The sequence below is a fragment of the Solanum pennellii genome, chromosome 10, assembly GCF_001406875.1.
Source record: "Solanum pennellii chromosome 10, SPENNV200".
Classification (NCBI taxonomy): domain Eukaryota; kingdom Viridiplantae; phylum Streptophyta; class Magnoliopsida; order Solanales; family Solanaceae; genus Solanum; species Solanum pennellii.
This window is the reverse complement of record NC_028646.1, coordinates 7,449,413-7,466,469: the sequence shown is the minus strand read 5'-3', so window position 1 is coordinate 7,466,469 and position 17,057 is coordinate 7,449,413. Positions and strand designations below refer to the sequence as shown.

The 17,057-nt window shown below is 36.1% G+C and overlaps 1 pseudogene; it reads right to left on the bottom strand.

Moving 5' to 3' along the window:
- Positions 1 to 7,498: 7,498 nt before the first annotated feature.
- LOC107032741 lies at positions 7,499 to 15,651 on the bottom strand (annotated as a pseudogene).
- Between the last annotated feature and the right edge of the window lie 1,406 nt (positions 15,652 to 17,057).

Below are 17,057 nucleotides of genomic sequence, written 5' to 3'. Positions count from 1 at the left end.
GCTGCAAAGCGTGCTCTACGCTACTTGCAAGGAACAATGGATTATGGGATAATGTATAAATTTGGTGGAGATTTGAACTTAATTGGTTATTTTAATAGTGATTGAGTTGGAAATATAGATGACATGAAGAGTGCTTTGCTTATGCTTTCTTATTTGGATCAAGTATTTGTTCTTGGTTATCAAAAAAAAAAGTAAAGTTTTGTTGCTCAATTCACTGCCGAAGCAGAATATGTTTCAGCATCCAAGGCTACTTCTCAAGCTATTTGGCTTAGGAGAATATTTGAAGACATTGGTGAAAAACAAAAAAGAGAGATTGTTCAGTATTGTGATAACAAATCAGCAATTGCAATTGCCAAGAACCAGTCAGCCATGAAAGATCAAAGCATATTTCCATCAAGTATTATTTTATCCGAGAAGCACAAAAGAAAGGCGAAATTCAGTTGCATTATTGTCAAACAGGAGAACAACTTGCTGACATCTTCACCAAAACACTTTCTAGAGAAAATTTTTTACTATCTTCGAGAACGCATTGGAATTATCAAACAAATGCATTAAGGAGGGTGTTGGAATTAATGCATCAATGTTTAGTCTTCCGAAATTATCTCTGTGTTTTTCAAGAAGTCTCTTTAGAATTTCGTAGTACATGTATCGAGTAAATTGTGATACATGTATTTAGTTATTTGTGCAAGACTTTTTGTTTTCTATTTTGAGTAGTATAAATAGTGTTGTTCATCTTGTATTCCAAACATACTTAGAACAAAACTTTGAACATCTTTGTAAGAAAACAAAGTTTAAGAACATTTTCACAACTAGAAAATTAAAACTAGTAGCGAAACTAGAATCAGAAACAGATTTAAAAAAAAATATACGAAATATTTTTCTTAAAGAAGAATTGTTGTTAATATGTGTCTAAAGAATCTTACTGATTCCAACAAACTTTGCAGAAACACGAAGTTACCAAGTTTATTGAACCAGTGAAGAACAAAAGAATAGAAGAACTGAAATTAATTCACAAATCTAATGTTTGTAAAACACGTACCAGAATCTGGAAAATTTTTAATAGGAAAAAGATCAAGTCCACTGAATTCACAGTGTCCCCTTAAGGAAATTATTCCCCTCTAGTATCCGAGGTTTGATTTGGAATATGACCTCCCAGGGTAAAATGATCTCAATCACCAGAGTATAGATACCAAAAACTCCGGTGTCAGCGAACCACTCAACGAAAGTAAAGTACACTTAGAATACTAGAGTTAGTAGTTGAAGAAGAAGTCCATAAATTCTATTTAAAATGAGAGGAAATCCCTCAATTTATAGAAAACAAAGGATAGTGCGAAAAGGTTCTTATTGTGCCTTACCGGAAAGGTCACAAACCTTTGGAAAAGTCACAATCTTTCAGAAAGGTCGTCACCTTTCATAAAAGTCACAACTTTCCATAAAAGTCACAACTTTTCATAAAAGTCGCAACTTTTCATAAAAGTCACAACTTTTCATAAAAGTCGCAACTTTTCATAAAAGTCACAACTCTTCATAAAAGTCGCAACTCTTCATTTTCCATTCACACCTTTTTAAAATCCAACAATCCCCCGCATGAATGGGGAATGACTCGAAGACAAAGAAACGGACAAGTATGTGTACTTTACAAGCAAGAATTAATTGCATCTGGATAAGTAGGTTTCCCCTTGGACTTTCCGTAGTGAACATATGTCGGATATACTCGGTCAATCGGTAGATGCGATATCTTTGAACCGTCGAACTTTGGTGTATACCTAGACAACCATATGTCACACAATTAACCCTTTACCGTCTATGGTTCTTACGATTGTGTTCGTTTTAGCCATGAACACCTCCTGGTTGCATGAGTGTATAAAGAGATGGGCTTTTGACAATCATTTTCTTTGAAGCGGCTTACACTTCACACTCACATAGGTGATTCCTAACCGTGTTATCGCGTAGATACACTGTTTGGTCAACTCTGCCAAACTTAGCAAATAATTAAAACCATTAAGCTTTATTAACTCATTAACACGCATTAATGCTGTATCCTTGTCCCTGAGCATTGTCTTCATCATGAGAATTGATTGAGTTAGTTGACAATGCCGAACCGTCATTCACAACTTTGTTTTTCTCCTTGAATCTAGCTCTTGGGATCTCCAGTCTGCTAGATAGAGTTACCGCCATGATGACTTGTCCTAAGCCGTAAATTCATTCCCTTAGATGATCTTTTAACTTTCTCTCTAGTTAGGCCTTTTTGTAAGTGGATCCGACACATTATCCTTTGACTTTACATAGTCAATTCTGATAATTCCACTAGAGAGTAGTTTTCTAACGGTATCATGTCTATGTCGTATATGACGAGACTTTCCGTTATACGTCATGCTCCATGCCCTACCTATTGCATCTTGACTGTGAATGTGTATGCATACTAATGCCAATGGTTTGGGCCAAAATAGAATATCTATCAAGAAATTCCGGAGTCTTTCAACTTATTCACTGACCTTATCTAGAGCACCTAGCTCAAAGATCATTGTAGAGCTAGCGATACATGTCTCTTTTGAAATATTTCTAAGAGACTGCTCCTCTACCAATAGTAAGTACATATCCATTCATGAATTTTACTTCATTTGTCCGATGATTCACTTTGCATCACTATATCTTTCAATGTTGTTGGATATTGTTATAATGCAAGACATAGTTTTAAGTATTATTTTAAATACTCCAAAACTCTATTTATTGTCATATAATGAATTTATTTGGGATCATTTGTGAACCGACTCAGTTTAAAATAGCAAATGCTATATCTAATCGCACACACTATATGATATACATCATGCATCCCAAAACTCTAGAACAATCCAATTGTGAGTCACTTTTGTTTTCACTCTTTTGAAATGCAAAGCTCACATTTATTGGAGATTTGACAATATTGACATCCAAATATTTAAACTAGTTAAGTACCTTTTCAATGCAATGAGACCGTAAAAATGCTTAACATTATGGAGTTCTACGAATTCTTATATCTAAGATCGCATTAGCAACTCCAATAATTTTCATTTCACTTGCTTTATAGCATACATTTAGTAGCATTTATGTCATTAGTGTCTCTATTGATGATCAACATATCACCAATATACAAACAAATGATGACCTTATGATTTTAATGTGAACACATTTATCACTTCCATCATTCTTCAATCCATTTGCCGACATAGTTTGATTGAATTATGTCATTATTTTGGTACTTCCATAATGTGACTTAACAAGTTCACATACTTTCTTTTATTTACCAGGTACCACAAAACCCTCGGGTTGTTCCATGTAAATTTCTTCCTCCAATTCTACATTTAAGAAAGTTCTTTTCACATTCATTTGATGAATTTGGAGGTCATATACCACAGTAATAATTTTTGCATCCGAATGGATGTAATTATAATTACTAACGAGTATATATATCGACAAGATCAAAATCTTATTATTTTTTTTAAAGCCTTTGACACAAAGTCTTGCTTTATATTTTTCAACAGTTCCATCAACTGTTATTTTTCCTTCTAAAGATTCATTTTGAACCCAAAGGTTTATTTTCTTGAAGAAGATCAATTAACTTTCAATATTGTTTATTGACACCATCTTTCCAAAGGATGAGTCTACAGAAGACACAGAAAATGTTACAAAATCATATTCGAAGGAAGTGAATGTCCTTTAACATTTTACTAAGCCGCTGAATCTCTTTATTAAGTACATTATCCTTTTCATTTCCTAGGCCTTTTAGACTCTTCTCTAGACTACTCAAGTCTAATTTTACAGTCCACAGTCATAGGTCCTATTTTAATTCTTTTAAGAATTGGAACTTGGACTTTGACTAACTCCCACACTTTGAAATATTTCAAGTTAGATTTCCTTCCTTTCCATTTCTCATATTGGAAAGATTGTATTCTGATCAAACAAAATCACTTTCTTTCTAAAAAGACAACTTTTTGTTGTTCCCTTTTGCAGTAAGGATAGTTCCTCCACACAAGTTTTGTGTAAACCCGAACTTATAAATAATGCATCCATTATTTCTTTCAACGTTCGGTTTTTCATTAGATTGAGGTGAATATTCCAATAGTTTGATGGATATTTCACTTTCCAAACATATTTCTGCACAATGAGATTTATACTCTCTATTCTTATCACTTCTTATATTTTTTCACACTGATTTTCAACTTTGATATTACATTATCTAGACATTTCTATTGTTTCATCCTTATCATTCAGCAAATAGACATAGTCATTTCTAATGCAATTCTCAATAAAAGTACAAATACTTTTTCCCACCATGAGATGGTGTTAACTTCACATCACAAATGTCAGTGTAAATCAATTCTAAGGGATTAGAATTCCTTTCAATAGATTTATAAGAATGCTAAACATACTTAGATTCCACAAAAACTTGACGTTTTTATTTATTGCACTAAAAGTTAGGCAAAACTTTTAAGTTGATCAGTTTTTCTTACAAAGTTTTGTAATTGACATGCCCCAAGTGTTCATGTCACAAACATTGACTAAAGCAAGTAAGAACAAATAGAAACATTGAGTTTGAAAAGCTCTTCGCGAGGTAGCTTTTTCCTCACTAATATTTTGTTCCTATTTCTTACAATTTTGTGTGATACAAACATTGTTTAGATTGTCAAATGTCCTTTTCAGAAGGACATTTCCATAACTTTCAATATGATTGTTATAGAACTACCCATGAACAAAGTTTCATCGAGTTCAATAAAGACAATATAGACCAAATGTTATTTTTACAAAAACATACAAATGACTATTCACCAATATTCATGTCTATGCAAATACTTTTATTATAATAGACATATCTTTTCATCAAAAATCACAACATTTTAAGTGATATTTTTTTCCATAAAAGAACACAATTATTTTGAACAAGTATATATATAATTTAGATGTTTCATACTAGTCACACTATATACTAGTAATAGAGAAACTCAACAACCACAATACCAAATATACTACAAGAATTTTGTGGGTATAACATAATACAAAAGTATCATTAATTTTGGTATCTTTTGCTCCAAAGTTAAATTAGACACCAAGTCTAATCATAAGCAAATAACCCCCACATTTCAAATGTGATGTCAAAAATATTTTTCAAGTATTTGAAAATAGTTTTTCCATGTATTTTAATATTGGAAACATTATTTTACGAAAGAATTATAGTGCTGCAATTCTCTTTGGCAATGTTTACACAATGTCAAAGTTTATTCCATAGAAATATAAAATCACAAATTCTAATTCACTGGTATTTTTTCTCTATCATGAATAGACATACCACTTAGTATTTTAAATACCAACAATAAGGACCAAAAAAATTGTACAATTTATTCCTATAATACATTGAAGTTTATAGAAACTCAAAAGTACAACATTGACTTATTATGTGAAGTTTTCATATTCTTCAAATCAATTGCATAGTCCAATTTATCAAGAGTATAAAACCACAAAAGTTATTAGTCTACAAAAATCAGACACACTAACATTTCTCACGGAGTACAAAACTACAAAAGTTTTTTTTTTCTCCTCCAAACAGAATAACACATATTCTTTATCACATAGAAATGTTTTTCTTATCAAATGGTCTTCCAACTATAACATTTTGACATACTATTTTATCAAACAAAAATATGCATCTCTCATTTTTGCAAACTAAAGAATTTTAAAAGCAACAATATTTGCGAAGTAAAATTCATTCCACAACATATAATTTGCAGATCTTTTTCAAAGATACACATAATAAAAAAAATCAAAGATGAAAACTCTTAGAAACTATTTCCTCCTTTGATAATTTAATAATAAGGTTACCTGGTAATCTTTAAATAGAATACAATAAAAATTTTCTGTTTACATTCTCACTTCGACGTTGCTAAACAAAGCAACGAAAATCATGGAGAAGTAATGCATTTATCTTCTACTTCCATGATTAGATTCTCTCAATCAGTAGAATACAAAAATACTAACAGTAAATAATTTCCTTAAGATTGTTGTTCATCTTGTATTCCAAACAAACTTAGAACAAAACTTTGAACATCTTTGTAAGAAAACAAAGTTTAAGAACATTTTCACAACTAGAAAATTAAAACTAGTAGCGAAACTAAAATCAGAAACAGATTTAAAAAAAATAAAATATACGAAATATTTTTCTTAAAGAAGAATTGTTGTTAATATGTGTCTAAAGAATCTTACTGATTCCAACAAACTTTGCAGAAACACGAAGTTACCAAGTTTATTGAACCAGTGAAGAACAAAAGAATAGAAGAACTGAAATTATTTCACAAATCTAACGTTTGTAAAACACGTACCAGAATCTGGAAAATTTTTAATAGGAAAAAGATCAAGTCCACTGAATTCACAGTGTCCCCTTAAGGAAATTATTCCCCTCTAGTATCCGAGGTTTGATTTGGAATATGACCTCCCAGGGTAAAATGATCTCAATCACCCGAGTATAGATACCAAAAACTCCGGTGTCAGCGAACCACTCAACGGCAGTAAAGTACACTTAGAATACTATATTTAGTAGTTGAAGAAGAAGTCCATAAATTCTATTTAAAATGAGAGGAAATCCCTCAATTTATAGAAAACAAAGGATAGTGCGAAAAGGTTCTTATTGTGCCTTACCGGAAAGGTCACAAACCTTTGGAAAAGTCACAATCTTTCAGAAAGGTCGTTACCTTTCATAAAAGTCACATTTTTTCATAAAAGTCACAACTCTTCATAAAAATCGCAACTCTTCATTTTCCATTCACACCTTTTTTAAAATCCAACAAATAGTGATGTAGTTGATGGTTGTAATCATCTCAAGTGGTCTTAAGTAGCCTATAATAAACTTGAGCATTCTCTAAAGATACTATTTTCCTTTCATATTTCCTACACTTTGTTCTATCTAGAACCAGAATTCTCTGTGTTTGGTGGCAAAGTCCCCATAGAACTGTTATCTTTAGTTACACTCATAATGGTGGCTATGAACGTCGGCTCCCCCTTTTTAAGGCCAACCACGAGCTACATGGCGGATAATTGAGATTGTCCTTCCGTCTTAGGTACCTTAAATAGGGACATGTTCATGATCCTTACTCCATAACCAAGAGTAGATGGAGGATCGATCATCATGTGACACTTCTAGAAGAACTCTTGCCCGAGAGGTATGTCAATCGGCAGACCAAAATCGACAAGTTTTAGAAATACTTTTATCCATATAGGAGTAAATATTTTGGAACATTAAAAATAACAAGTCTTAAAAGTTCCACACCTCCAAAGTTATGTTATTTTGATGCTTAAAAATTTCAAAAGTCTTGATTTATCTTTTTATATTTAACTCAAGATACAACACACAAATTGGTTAGAATCAAAAGTTTCTTATTCATGAATGAATAACAAGCTCGATTCAAACCTAGGTAATAAATTACATATAGTAATTGTAAATTAATTTAAAACTCTTATTTTGGTAGAAAAAAAATGATTAAGCATAGATTTTGAAAGCCTCCAATGCTGCATAGTATACTGATTTCTTGTTGGCATAATGTGGAAAAAATTCAGTATCCCATTTGAAGGGTTTAAACAATGGGGGATTGTCTGGACCAACAAATGATTTTGCAGGCTCAACAATATTTGCTGGACAAAAATAAGTACCAATGCCTATACATGTTTGAGTTGTATTTGGCACCAGTCGATGTGCAGCACTTTCCAACTTCCCATTGGTCATTACCTGTATTTATAAAACAATAGACAAAAATAATATTTTTAGTTTTATTATTTCTATTTATTAATCCATGTGAGCCACTTGTATAACAGTATGGATGTATATGAGTCATTTTAATAACAAGGGATATATCAAATTTAAATATAAAAGGCGATCAACCCTTTCCCTTGTTTTTATAAAAAGAAGAAGAAGAATAACGTGTTGTTCAATTTATAGTTAGTAAACTTAAAATTTTAATCATCCCATTTCACCTTTAACAACAAATTTTATATGAACAACATACCATGTTTTAGACCATAAAAGACATTTGGAAGCAAGGTTACATGCTTAATATATAAATATACCCTTTAATATTGTCTCGTCTAGTATTTGTGCGCTTTAATTTTGAGTTTATACAAGTACGTACACACTTAAATTTGTATAAAGTTAAACAAGTAGAGACACACGCCTACGTGACATATTACATGTAGGATGTCACATAGGATGTAAGTAGGACGTGTGTGTTTACTTGTTCAACTCTATAAAAGTATAAGTGCAGACCAAAATTGAAGGGAACAAATATCAGAAGAGGCCAAGTTTAAGTATGCCTAAATGTGACATAAAGTTGGAGGACATAACAGGCACATTTATGTATTATATCATAAATAAAAAGTTTTAGAAAATACTACCATTATTGGCAAATCAAAATTGACAACAAACCCATGAGGTAGAGGTTCCACACCAATCCATTCCTCACTCTTTAGTATTTGAAGGCCATATACTTGTTGTTGATAAATGGTTATGAGATTAGGATCGCAATGTCCATCCATTCCCAAGGTTGAACTTGAACCTGGGCATACTGGAAAGTGATGGACAATCATTTTCTGTTCATGGTCTTTGCCAAAGTACCCTTCCTCCAACCCTAGTGCTTTGCTTACCAAATCAAAGATGATCATGCTCAACTTTCTTACTTCAGATGAATATGCACCAATAACCTCTCTGAAAGTTTATTTTCATATTTAACTATTACATGAAAATTACAAGTTGTTTGGTTTGTAATTTAGAAATCCGCATGACTATAATACATGTAAGTTAAGAGGAAATTTAAGTATAATTTTATGTAGAATCGAAAGTGAAATAAATAATACATGAATAAGTAAACCCTTTGCGGTCAATCTCACAACCTCTTTAGTTGTCGCCCCCTACTTGCTCATTTGCAATCACTACCACAAGAAAGTCACCACCATATCCATAGGGACTTATGCACTTCACAACTTTCTTATGTTATTAGGTCTCAATACTAGATTTAGATGTCAACCCTAGTCAGCGAGCTTAATAGCACTTCTCAAATCAGGTTAGTCCTTTATAGCTGAGTTGAGCACCATGACCCTCCCAATCATAACTAACTCTTGCAGAAAACAATACATACATTCTCTCATAACGATAATGCATGTATTACTAATACCTACATAGTTCTTATCTACCAAATTAACCCATTAGTATAAGAACCATCTACAAGTTGCCATAATTAGTAAGAAACTAATTAATAGTACATAGAAGAAAGGGGGAAAAGTAGGTACCTATATATTGGAGGGTTACTAGGCCCTGTTTTTTTATCTTGTCCATCAATATTGCTATTGTGCTCCAAGATTTCCTTCAAGTATTTATGTTCCTTTGAATTATAATTCTTGGGATTGCTTGTATAGAGTGTTTCTGCTACATTTGCATAGTTTTCTTTCTCTTCCATGGCAAATTGAAAAATTCTTCGTATACTTCCATTGCCTTATCCATTAGATTTTCCGGTACCCCATTATTAGTTACCTGTTTTTATCATTCTATCTTATTTGACTTACATATATATAACAAAATATTAAGTGTTTATTTAACTTGACTTCAGTTGTCATCTATGTCGACAAAGTTTGAATGTGTGTCACAAGTAATGTGAGACATGTTTGTCTACTTGTTTAATAAATGTTTAAGGGTGCACTTGGTATGAAGGAAGTTGTTTAGTTGGAAAACAAGTAGTTTTAACTTATTTTTTCATGTTTGGTTGTTAAGTATAAAATATTTTTTGATATTTGGTTGGTAAATGAAAAATATTTTCTAAAAAATATCTTTTATTTTTTGCTTGAGGCTAGAAAATACTCTTTACGAAAATAATTTCTAACCGAAAAATCAACACGACAATTGATAAAGGATCTAATCATGCACCCTAGCTAGGACAAGATCCCGATTGTTCCAAAATCGGACCCTCAGATCTGATCCAGACTTTCGACCGTCAAAATATTTTTCAAAAATCATATTTTTAAAATAAAATATTGATGGTGAGGGGGGAGGGCTAAGGGGTGCCGTAAAAATGAAATATTAAGAACTTGAAATATTTTTCAAAAATACTTTTTTTTTTAAAAAAAATATTAACTAGGGTGGTAGTTGGCGTACAGATAGGGTAGGGGTAGGGGTAGGTGTGAAGTAAAACTTTTTGAAATATTTTTCAAAAACAAATAAATTAGGGGTTGCCGAATGGGCTGCCTAGGGGTAGGGGTAGGGTGGCTTGGATGGGGGAAGGGTAAAAAATGATTTTCTGAAAAACTTTGAAATATTTTCAAAAAATAAATTCAACGGGGTGGCTTTGGGAGTTTTGGTAATAATAGATAGTATTAAATAAATAGTATAAAATAATATTAGTATTTACTGTGTACTAATCCTAGTGCTATTAGGATTAGTACTCCTTAATCCTAGTCCTATTAGGATTTGTACTCCTTCCTATATCTCCTATATATATCTCCCATGTATTCCCTTAACACTTGAATACAATCAATATTCCTTCATGGTATCAGAGCCAGAAAACCTAGATCTTCTTTTCTCTAGGTTTTTTTTCTCTCTTTAGGGCACCGATCGTTCCCTCTCTTCTCTTGGGCGGCGGCAGCCATGACAACCGAGGTGGATCCTCTCGATTCACTTCCTTCTGGCGTTAAACTCCTTCTCAGGCATCTTCATGCCCTGATTCCCGAAAAATTATCAGACATAAATTACCCTACATGGAAAATCACCGTTCTTACAGCCCTTGAGGCCAATTACCTTCTCAAATACGTCGATGGAAGCACAGAACCGCCACCTGCAGTCATCACCGCCACGGAAAAATCAGAAAAAACCAATCCGGCCCATGCCGCCTGGAAAGCCGTGGATGGCCAGATCCGATCATGTTTGATTGCGGTCATCTCTCCCACGGTTCAGAAACACGTCCGATCCTACACAACTGCTTCAGCCCTATGGACGGCCCTCGCAACACGCTATGCATCAATTTCCCACTCTCATATTTTTCAATTGCGTGATCGTCTCCACACAATTACCAAAGGCACGAAAACTATGGCGGAGTATTTAGACGAGGTCTCCACCATCATCACAGCCCTCGACACCGTGAACGAAATCATTCCCGAAAAAGATCTCGTCATGTGCGTCGTTCGGGGGCTCCCATCAGCTTACTCCTCCATTAATCAGGCGGTTCGCATCAGTCCAACGCCCGTTGACCTGGCTACTCTCTCCTCGTGGCTAAAAAGTGAAGAAATCAACGTGGATCTGGAGAGCAAACTTCTTCTCCGAGAAGCCGCTGTTATGGAGCCGGCCACCGCCCTCACCGCAAGCCAGAACTATCGCGGGGGGCGTGGTGGCGGCCGGCAGGGGAGCCGCGACGGCTACGGCAGAAACAGCGGAGGCCGCGGGCGCGGCGGTCGGCAGGGCAGTCGTCCGCCGTACGACGGTCAGCAGCACGGCAGCAACAACAGCCTGCACTCCTTCGGCAGCGGCGGGCAGTCATCTTCCAGCGGCGGGCAGGGCACTTACGAGCGGGATCGTCCAACTTGTCAAATCTGTCAGAAAACAGGACACACCGCTGTTCGTTGCTGGTTTCGGTATGAGGAGAGCCGAAATAGTGATAACCGTGCCAATTATGCATCTCAAGCCGGCCCTTCCTCTGAATGGCTGTTGGATACTGGGGCCAACATGCACGTTACTTCTGATCTATCCAAGCTTAACGCTCCAAATCCATATCATGGCTCCAATGGTATTACTGTTGGCAACGGTGAGTCCCTTAATATTTCTCACACTGGCACGGGTACCATTAAAACCCCCACCGCTATCTTTCACCTAGGTAACCTTACCCACGTCCCTTCTATTAAATCCAATCTCCTTTCAGTTCACCAATTCACAAAAGACAATAATTGCTCACTCTTGTTCACCTCTAATGATTTTCAGATCCTAGACAATACTACCAAGAGGGTGATTTTTCAGGGCCCCTGTGAGCATGGTCTGTACGTTCTTCCTGGCACAAGTTCGTCTGCCCACCCAGTTTCAGAAAGCGTTCCTGTGGCTCCGGTGGCTCTTTCGGCTGATGGCCACAGTCTGTTGTGGCACAGTCGTCTGGGTCACCCGTCTACTCAAATAATAAATTCTTTAATGTCTCAATTAGGTTTTTCTTCCATTCATGTAAACAATTGTGACTCCTGTTCAATTGCTAAATCTCATAAATTACCTTTTACTTTATCTGAGAAGCGTACAACTGCACCTTTTCAACTTATTCATTCTGACCTATGGGGTCCTACTGCTGTTCCTTCATTTGCTGGTTTTCGCTATTATATTTGTTTTGTGGATGATTTTACAAAATACACTTGGTTGTACCCACTAAAACACAAATCACAGGCATACACCACCTTTGTCACTTTTGAAAAAATGGTCAAAACACAATTCAATTCTCATGTTAAACTTTTTCGAAGTGACAATGGAAAGGAATATGTCAATAACATCTTTGGCCAGTTTCTGCAATCCCTGGGAATTATACATCAAACCTCCTGTCCATACACTCCCGAACAGAATGGGGTGGCTGAGCGTAAGCATCGCCATCTCATTGAAACGGTGGTTACTCTTCTACATCAATCTCATCTCCCTGTCTCCTTTTGGGTAGAAGCTCTAGCCACCGCAAACTACCTCATTAACAGAATGCCCAGTCACACTCTCTCCAACAAATCACCCTATCAACTCCTTTACCAAGAACTTCCCAATTATACCAACCTCCGCGTCTTTGGGTGTCTTGCCTACCCTTGGCTACGCCCTCATATTACTCACAAATTACAACCCCGATCCCGTCCTTGTATTTTTTTGGGCTATCATCCTACCTCCAAGGGTTATCGCTGTCTTGACCCACAAACTCATAAAGTCTACATATCTCGTCATGTCAAATTTGTCGAAAATGAGTTTCCCTACGAGTCTATTTCCTCCTCCACAAATACATCATTCATTGGCGTCCTTCCCCTTTTTCCAACATACTCACAGGGTCCCTCACCACCTTCCCCCACACCTCCACCCACTACCCAACCACCCCTCATCACCCCTTCGACCGTCACCCACAATACACCCGCAACCACCACCCACACTCACAACCAACCCGAACCACCCCATACCCACAACATCTCCAGCCCGATCCGTTTTGGGTCCTTCCCGGCCACCCCCGAATCACCACCGCCCGTGCCACCCCCCAATACTCATCCCATGTTAACCCGTGGCAAAGCCGGTATCTTTAAACCCAAAACCTTTCAGGCTACCATACTACCAAATACACCCCTTCCCGATAGTGAACCAACAACCTACTCTGTTGCCTCAAAAAATGCTTATTGGCGTCATGCTATGGATGACGAGTTTAAGGCTTTGACTGATCAGAAAACTTGGGTTCTTGTACCTAAGCCCCATGGGCGGCACCCAGTGGGCTGTAAATGGGTGTACAAAATTAAACACAATGCAGATGGCAGTATTTCCAGGTACAAGGCTCGTTTGGTTGCTAAAGGCTACAATCAGGAGTATGGGCTTGATTACTCCGAGACATTCAGTCCTGTTATTCGGCAGGAAACCATTCGCCTGGTACTGTCACTCGCCGTGCGCAACAATTGGCTCATCAATCAGTTGGATGTTTCCAATGCTTTTCTTCATGGCATGCTTGATGAAACTATCTACATGACGCAACCACCGGGCTATGTTGATCCCCGCTTCCCTCAACATGTTTGCAAACTCCAGAAGTCTCTGTATGGGCTCAAGCAAGCCCCCCGTGCTTGGTACACACGTCTGAAAACGTTCCTCCAGGGACTCGGCTTCACGTGTTGTGTACACGACACGAGTCTGTTTACTCGACATTCAGCACACGGTACAGTCATTCTTCTTGTCTATGTAGATGATATCATTATTACAGGCTCTACTGCAGCTCTCATTCAGGATGTCACTCGAGCTATGCATACTACCTTCAAAATGAAGGACCTTGGCCCGTTACATTATTTTCTGGGAATGGAGGTTTCTCGGACAGGCAGCGGCTTGTTTCTTCATCAGTCAAAATATGCTCGAGATCTGTTGCAGAAAGCTGGACTGGAAAAATGCACCAGTCAACCAACACCGATGGCAGTCTCTTCGTCTACGAATGGAGCCGACACCCCCTTTGCCGATATCACCCACTTCCGCAGCCTCATTGGGGCTCTACAGTATCTGGCCATTACCCGTCCTGACATCCAGTTTGCTGTCAACCGAGTTGCTCAGCGCATGCATCAACCAAGTGAACATGATTACCATTGTCTAAAACGCATTCTCAGGTACATTTTTGGCACTCTTGGTCGTGGTTTACTCATTCGACCCGGGGACTTGGAGCTTCGGGGTTTCTCAGATTCAGATTGGGCGAATGATAAAAATGACAGAAAATCTACATCGGGGTTTCTCGTTTTTTTGGGGCCGAACCTGATCTCCTGGTGTACAAAAAAACAACCCAAGGTCTCTCGGTCCTCGACTGAAGCTGAATACCGCGCCCTTGCTCTTCTTGCTGCTGAGACCATGTGGGTCACATATATTCTTCGCGAACTCCGCGCCACTCACACTGTTCCTGCTCTCTATTGTGACAACAAATCAACCATCTGTGTGGCCAAGAATTCCGTCCTACACACCAGAATGAAGCATGTTGATACCGATTGTCTCTTTGTTCGCGATGAAGTTCAGGCCGGCACCATGACTGTGCAGTATGTACCCACTGAAGAACAACCGGCTGATATTCTCACCAAGCCTCTCCCGAGCCGACAGCACGATTACCTCAGTTCCAAGCTTCCGTTCGCTTCCGCTCAGCTCAGCTTGAGGGGGGATAATAACAGATAGTATTAAATAAATAGTATAAAATAATATTAGTATTTACTGTGTACTAATCCTAGTGCTATTAGGATTAGTACTCCTTAATCCTAGTCCTATTAGGATTAGTACTCCTTCCTATATCTCCTATATATATCTCCCATGTATTCCCTTAACACTTGAATACAATCAATATTCCTTCATTTGGTAGGGGTGGGGCGGGGGTTAGGGGCGAGGGTGACGTAAAAATAAAACTTTTTCAAATTTTAAATATATTTCAAAAAACATTTTTTCAAACTTGCTCCTGTTGAGTGACTCACTAACACCATTGCTTATGTTACAAATTCTTGTATGTATTTTACAGACATTAATTTATGCCTATGTTAGTAAGGATAAATGATAAGATGTAATAATTAAATTTCCTTTACATTATTAACGTTTGTTGTTATGTAATCTTGTATGTAATCTAATATAGTGTTTTAGTTTTAATGAATGATAAGTTTTAAGTATTATTTTATAAATTGTGTTATATTAACTTCCCGTGCGAAGCGATATATATGCCAAAATATTACTACGAGTATTTGCATGAAGTAATCATGAACCTGAAAAAAACCATATTGTTCCAAAGCTTTCACAAGTTGTTGAGCGACAACAGTTTGTTCTTCACCCAAATCAATGACTGGATTTTCCTTGACAATTGGAACTGAAGCTAGTGGCCTTTAATGCATTGGTATGACATAAGTTGGAGGAAGTGTTTCTACTTTACTGTTTATGATGTTTGCCATATTCTTCTTAATTCTGTGAATGAATCTAACCAAAATAATATGAAGTGAAATTCAGTAAAATAGACATAAAAAAAATTATACAGAATAATGTATGTACCTAGGAAACAAACTTCAAGTTGTTAGTACTCTCAATCCCTTTTTGTTTGTTTTCCTACATGAGATGAAGGACTACTTATAAGGAAAGGAATTGCACATAACATCCTCCAAGTATTTGAAAAGTTGCCTTAACATACACAATGTTTCATAAATGATAAGGAGTTATTGGCAATCCATTAGAAAATCAAACACTAGTCTATGGACCAGGAGATATATCGTTGGTATCTATCCAAACCTAACTATGTTGAGGTTTTGCCATGTGAATGAAGAAATTTTGGTGACTTTTAGGGATGGCAATGGACCATAGCAAATACACGTCATAGAGAAGGGGATGAGCACGAGTACTAATGAAAAAAATTGGTGTCGAGGTAGGCTATAATTTACTTGAGTATAGATTTTATTAGTGAATCATGTATGTATTATAAAATTAACGTAAGACAGCATAATTAGAACTTTGAACGTGGTGTTCGAGTGAATGACAGTTAAAACAATACAACAAGAATTGTTTGTGTAGTGACATTTATATGATATTGTAAAATATGATTAAATTCAATGTGAAAAAGGTGCAAGGACTACATATTAATTCAGTTATAAAAAAAAACTTCAATATATTATAGAAAGGGTGGAAGTGATGAAGTTTATTAGTATGTGTTCCGTTGGTATATGATGTTGGGCGTATTTATATGAGTTCGGAGCCAAAAGGATAAAAAAAAATTTCAAAAAACATAAACGGAACATAATATTATTTTTTAACCAAAAGGACAAAATTGCTTCTTTCTGACAAAATTGACGCCGTTACGTACTCTGTTATTTTGTCCTTTTTTTTCTTTTTTCCCTTTAAATCGCTCTTGTGGCAGCGATTTTGTCCAAAATAAAATTTTCTAACATCGCTGCCCCTGCAGCGTTTTTCTAGAAAATTAAAAAAATTAAAAAACTAAAATCGCTATTATGGCAGCGTTATTATCAAAAAAATATTTTTAAAATGAAAATCGCTGCTAGCGATTTTTGTAAGAAATTAAAAGGAAACCCGCTTTCCAGGCAGCGAATTTATCCAAAAAAGTTTTAAAAATCACTGCCTTAAAAGTGGTTTTCTTCACAAAAAAATAAAATTGTCGCCCTAGAAATCACTGGTTTGGTAGCTATATCCCCAAAAAAAAAATTTATTTTTTTTTTAAAAATCGCCAGTGGTGCAACGATTTTCTCAAAAATAAATTTTTTTCTTTAGAAAAATCGTTGTTGGCACATTAATTCGTAAGGAAAATTGTCTTATATATTTATGATCATTATTTGGATTGGAGTGTGCGAGATTA